Raw genomic sequence first — 7187 nt, 5'->3', positions numbered from 1 at the left:
ACAAAACTATGGGATAAAACCACCTAATAAAGTAGCACCCATATTATTTCCAATCTTAGATACCATATGATGTATAAAAACACATGCATCAACACATATACCTCCCTTTTATAGCTCATTTGTGTGCCCAACGCATTTTTTGATTTCCTATTTTAGGAGACCCAACTTTCGGGGGCCATAACTTTTGAATCGGGTGTCTGATTGACAAATTGTTTAAAGTGCCTGGAATCTTATGATGTGATCTATCGATATATAATTGGTTATGCTCATTATAGATACTTTTGGACCATTTTAAAGCCTCTAAAAGCCTCAAAATTGACTCTAGAGCTTTCGTTTGTAACTTTAAAAAATGGAATCTAAGTTAATATCTTCAAATCTAGACATGATCTTGAAATGAAAATTTATCATCATGCTTATCTATCCAATTCAAAGATTTGGTAAAATTTTGGAGCAATTCGTGCTCAAATGAAAACTTACTAAAAACAGTAACCTTATTTATATGCAAGGTTGAGACACCATTTTCCTAATACTCACAAGTCACCAGAAGCTTATTACCAGCTTACATGTAAAAATAGTTCTACGTCCTAACTACCCATATCCTATCTCCTAACTTTCTAGTTGTCTTTTATTAAATTTAGAAGCAACTAAATACTGGCTTCAAGTCATAGAAGTGATTTACATCAACTATAATTAGGACTCAAGCTCAATGGCCAATGAAACATGTATGTTGATCCAAACCTGATAAAAACATTCATTGATGTAGAAGGGTGTGTCTTCATCTGGGGGTTTTCCTAATCCATAATTACCATATGATGAGATAATTAGAGGTTTTGTGTGCTACCTCCCATAGGATTGAGCTCAGATTGCTTCACATGATGAACTTCAAGTGAAGAGATATTCCAAAAAAATAAGTCCAGATTTGTTGCCACCTATGTATATTGTAGTATCATCACCATTTTGTCCTCATTCCAATTCATAGGGATAAATTGGGTTTTGTAGTGAGATGCGGTAGGATTCACTAGGATGCTCCTATATTAGACTCCCTAGGTTATTTGAGAAATGCACCTTACACATCAATATTTATAGAAAGGATTCAAAGAATTCTTGTTTACCTTCTAAGATCCATGATGAGTCCTCCACTTTTTACCTTTCCATTTTCCTAGATACTCCCTTTACTCTTTGTTTCAGGTGTTGTGCTCATTTTGACTATCTATAATTTTCTCTATCTATTCTAGTTTTTGTTATGGTAATTGATCCTAGATAGGGAATTCTATTCCATCACCATCTGACTATACTCCATGAAATTGGTAAACATCTACAATGTTGAAGATTGGAAAAATGTTGATCCCCCCTAGTAATTCAACCTCTTATGAATTTCTAAAATCAAATATTTAAAGAATCTTACACTGTTTTAACTTCTTCATCTTAATCTTGTTGTATGTACCCACTAGAAACTTATCAGGTTCTAAAGGTACATCGTGGCCTCATCTCTAATGAATGTTTTTTTATGGCTTCTCTTGGCATCATCCCGATCCTTGTATTTACCATTCATTATTTCTAGACGTTGTTCAAGACTTTCTTATATATAGTCTTCATGTAGTTGGCAAATTCTTCCACCTCTACACTCCTTTTATCCATAGAGTTGATGCCTCTAAGCTCTGCAACCCCCACAGGATGTAATATGGTAATAACATCAAATAGGGTTTTTCATGTACTTCGATTTACTAAATTGTTGTATGTAAATTATTGTTGTTGTAGAATTATGTCTCAATTCCTTGTCTTGTCTCCTACCAAACATCTGAGTGTTCCCCAAGATTTTTTTTACCACCTATATTACATATTCCCACCAATACTAAGTAAGACTAGTAGGATGCACATGTAGCTTGTCATAGGCTACCAATTGGCCAACATCCTCCTGAACTTGATCTTTCTCAATCCAAAAAATAATTTTATCACTTTGAACACCATAATTAGCAAATAAGTTAGCAACCTTGCCCCCTTCACTATAGATATGGGATATATAACATTTTTCAAAGGACCTTATAAAATCTATGGAGACCTCAATCCAATAAGAAATGGACCATTAAGGATTTTTCCCTTCCTTTAAACATTGAATGATATTATTAGACTCACACCCTTTATCCACATATGAGTGTAGTTCAATTGTGTAGCTCAAGACATAAACCATGGTAAGAAGCAATAGCTTTGGAAAGGTGGTTAGTTTGATATTTTTTACAAGTTATAATTTTTTTTTTTTTAAACATGTTGGGTGTAAACAAGGATAACTTGATAAGGCTCTTTGAGTTTAATTTGCATTAATTGATACTAGAGCCAATACCAAGAGTTAAATTGTTCATAAATATAGGGTTCTATTTTTTTTGTGAGTAAATAAGAGAGAGTGCAATCCTACAACTATAGAGAACTTGCATGAGATAGAACACAGAGGATGTGTTCAGAAAGGTGGGGTACTAAGGGGTGTAGATCTAGAAATTTTGGAGACGTTGAGAGGCATCACAAGAAGGTTGGATGTGATGGAAATGACACAATAGAGAGGAGTTTTGATGGTGGGCATCAATGATGATGATGATGATGATGATGACGATGATGAAGTTGTAGCACCCAAAATCAACTTGGAAGATGAAGGTAAAAATGAAGTAGAGATCATACTTTTGAAGGAAATGGAAAAAATAGTAGTAATCCCCAATTTGATCTTCCTAATAATAATAAAAAATTGAATCTAGAAGAATTGATGAATTAGATATCAAAGATGGAGAAGTATTTAAACTATGAGTTGATTGAAGACCTAAAAGGAGTGAATTTTGCATGTAAAAAATTGATGGGACATGCGTCTTTATGATGGGATTGTGTACAAATAAATAGGTAGCATAAAGGAAAAGAAAAAATCAATTATTATAAGAGAATGGTTACAAAGTTGAAGGAAAAATTTATGCTTGCAGATTACCTAATCGACTTATTTAAAAAGTTACAAAAGTTTAGCAAAGAGAGAAGAACATGCAAGAGTACACCAAGAAGTTTAATAAATTGAACATCTGAGTAGGACATGTAGAAGATGATATTGAGAACATGTCAATATATGCGAATGGGTTGTACAATTCAATTCCAGATGAGATAAACATCATAAAAAAAGTAGCATAGAAGAAGCATATCAATATGCATTGTTTAGGTAGAGTGGAAGATTGCAAGGAGACAATAAAACAACTCCCAAGGTAGAGGCATATTTTTAGATGGAAGAGGACAATATAATAGTGGTGAAGGTTATCAAAATAAGAAAAAGGAAGCAAGCATGCTAAAATGCGAGGGAAGAGAATATTTCTCTAGAGGAGAAGGAGATTATTGTTGTGGTAGAGGATATTTTAATAGAGGTAGAGGAAGAGGACTCACTAGTAAATATTTTCAATGTGGAGAAGTAGGATACTACTACTCATTTGAATGTCCACAAATTTATTAGGGTAGTGGAAAAGAAAGGAAGCAAGTATTCATGTGGCATATAGGTTGAAAATGAAAATGATATTTCACCAAGGTATTGAGAGGATCTTGAAGGTGGAGAGTCATTAATGATGCAAAGAATTCTAGTAAATATATATGGATAAATCAGAACCAATCTAAAGAAGAAACTTGATCCAAATAAGGTGTAAAGTGAATGGGAGATGTTGTAGTCATCATGGACAACAATAGCATCGACAATATAGTATCTAAAGTGATGGTAGATAAGCTGAAATCGAAGAGGTATAAGCATCCCAGTCCATACCAAGTTTCATGGTTGTAAAAGGAGCATCATTTGTTGGTGAATGAGAAAATTTTGGTGTATTTTCAAATTGGTAATTACAAAGACATGAGATTATGTGTGATGTGTTTCCAATAGATGTATGGCATTTACTTTTGTGAAGACCATGACAATTCGATAGGCAAATTATTCATAATAGTGAATTAAATTTACATACATGCAATAAAGAAAGATGGAAAAGAGTATATTTTGAATCCATTAAATAAAAGGGAAGGAGAAAGTGAAGGCAAACCAAAGGTGTGATTGATTTATGGAAAGACATTTATCAAAGTGTTAAAGGGGAAGAATGCATTCTTTACAACTGTAGAAAAGATTGCAACACTTGAGATAGAAATAAACGATATAGAAGATGAAATTCCAATCATCACAAAAGAGCCCTTTGGAGAACATGAATGCATTGGAAAATGTAGCTGAGATTTGAGAAGAGATTTTAGTAGTGAGAAAGAACTATGCAATTGTTTTTTTTAGTTTTATAGTGATAAAGTGGATGCTAATCTGCATACAAATGGAGTGAAAGAGCATGAAGAAGAATAAAAAGTGAATCTAAATAGGAATGAGGTAAATGCTAATTTGATTGAATTTTGTAATGAATCAAATATTGATTTTCATTTCACTGATATAGTAAGAGGAAAAGAAGATTGGATAATTAAAAAAATATGAAGTGGTGAATATAAATGAGAATATTGAAATCCTTTTAATTTTCATGGAATTGATTATCTCAATTTGTGTATAGATAAACTAGATTGGGATGAAAGATTTTAGTGGAGGAGGTTGGAAAATGGTGGGCATAGGTCCCCAAGAGGAAGAAGATGCGAAGGGGAGATTTGGCAAAATAAGAGGGGAGTTGTTCCTACCAAATGTTGGAAAGGGAGTTTAGGAAGAAGTGCTTTAGTGATGAAGTTTATTGTAGGTTAATTTCAACTTGGAAGAGTAATCAATTCAATCACTCAAATCCATTTTATGATTTGTTCTCACAAATTTCCTATTGAGCATGGCTAATGTGAGAGCATTAAGGAGAGAGCTCTAATAAATTTGCATCAAACTTAAATTCTAGGATAGTTTGTAATTAGTAAAAAAAATTGGGTTTCTTCTTTATTTTTGATGGTTTTTTTTTCTTACCTTTGAAATCAAAAAATGTGAAGAGTCTAACTTCCAAGAAATAAATTCAAAGAGGAATAAAATTCATTACAACAAAAATGAGAAGGTTATGCTATGCATGGAATTGGATTAGGAACAACATTGAGCCCTGAATGAAACAAAGACAAAATATTCAGAATGGAAGGGGCGCATAGGTAGCTTTTTAGGTGTTGATTTTTCAAAAAGTAAAAAAAAACAAAGGAAAAGATGATAGGGTGTAGAGAATATAAAGAGAGTAGGCACATGGAACAAAAAAGTCAAATTGAAAATTAGGAGTGAAAAAGCTACAAGAAGCTTGAGGGTGCATAGGAGGAAGATAAAAAGTTGGGTAAAATGACAAATAAAGAAATAAAAAAGAGAAAAGTTTATGATAGATAAAATGGCATGGAAATATAGAGAATGAACAAGGTAAGGGGGAAAGCTAACACTAGAAAAAGGAGAGTGCATGAATTGCATACTAGATGGGTCTATGTGGGTAAGAATCAAAGAAGTTTAAATGTAAAACGAATGAGAAATGAAAGGGAGCACATGAGCTATGTAAAGTAGAAAGAGTAAAGGAAACTAAAGTGTCTGCTAGGCAATAAAAAAATCAATGTGTGGCAGCACTAAAGAAGTCATCTAATCCAATTTTTTTTAATAATAAAAAGGAAATGATTCATATTACATAGTGATAAGTTGTAAATGAATGAAATAGAATATATAGACACATTGCGATTGATTATTTTCACAAAGAAGACAAAAGATAGCGGTATTCGAATGAAGATACTGATCTCTCCAATTGTGTTGAAATCTCAAGTGTAGCACTCAATCTTTTTGTCTTCTAAATTCATTATTTCTTTTGGAAACCTTTTTGATCCTACACCTAGAAATCTCGTAATATTTCTGACAAAAAATTATTTAACACCACAAATTTGAAGTCTTATAAAGCATTTCCCAAGTGTCATTCCAAAATTATAGAGTGAGTGGGACATTTTTGTCATCCTTGATTCTTATCAAGGCGAGGCCTTGTCCCAAACAATCCTTCCTCCATGTAAGAAAACATGTCACAAAAATGAATACCACTTGAAATGAACTACATTATTTTCTTTTTATTGCCACTAATTATTTGTGAATGTCATTTTCAATGAAAGTTAAATTCAAATTCCTTGTTGCATAGGTAGTGATTGAGAGATAGGATTGGTGATGAGTACTAGGGTAGTTATTAGGAATTATAGATGGACCCCCATTTTAAATCAATAAAAAAGGACCATACCATCTATACGATGAATGGAGATGGCTCTATGAAATAGAATAAAAAATTTGTTAGTGATTACAAATGAGATAGGTAGAATAGTAGAACCAACTAGAAAAGAACATCACATTATTCTTCTCTTCTAACCTTGATTGTAGGTCATCTATAATCTCTATCATCCCCTCTAATATCATATAGGTTTGATTACTATCTTGCATTGAATATCACCTTTTAATATCACATTAAACTTTATGAAAATTGATAAAGATATCACAAATTTTGAACCATTACACATGAAAACATCATAACAATTTAACATTAAATTGTAGCTTTTCTATATTTTTGATTTGAATAAATAAACATTTTCTTTCTTTGGAACCGTAATCCAGTATTGGAGTGTAATATTTTAATGAATACTTCGGCCTGAAATAGAGCAAGTTACCTTTTAGTAATGTGCAGACAGATGAACAAACAAAAGTTGATGGGCCATGTTCTTGTGATTATGTATTTGTCTTATGATTATGTGATTATGCGTTCTTGCGAATCCGCCACATACCGTGCAGTGTTAAAAATAGGTATTGAAAGGTTTTTCTCACTGTTTCTTTATTTGAGAAATCTATTGATGGGCCATGTGTTACCTTTGTTATGCTGCATTGTCCTTGATGACAAAAAGGTTTTGGTGATTATATAGCTTTATCTCTATGAATAGTAGACAGGTGTAAGCAGATTAATTTTTGGTATTCATTGATAGTGAAATTTTTTGTGGAAGAGAAGAAGGTAGGTTCAGTGACCAGTGGTTCTTCAAATTCGCATTGTGGTACTTTTTGATTTAATAATCTACAGGTATGAATGCTTCAGATGGTAATATTTTATGGCTAATTTTGTGGGGATTTCTCGCAATTGTTTTAGCATCAAATTGTCAAATTGTTATTTTTGCAGTATGTTTTGTGAAACCGTGAGGGGTAAAAAGTAAAAAAGGAAGTGAAAGAAAAAAAAGAAAGAAAGATAAAAGTG

The sequence above is a fragment of the Cryptomeria japonica genome, chromosome 8, assembly GCF_030272615.1.
Source record: "Cryptomeria japonica chromosome 8, Sugi_1.0, whole genome shotgun sequence".
Taxonomy (NCBI): domain Eukaryota; kingdom Viridiplantae; phylum Streptophyta; class Pinopsida; order Cupressales; family Cupressaceae; genus Cryptomeria; species Cryptomeria japonica.
Note: the sequence above shows the minus strand (reverse complement) of the source record.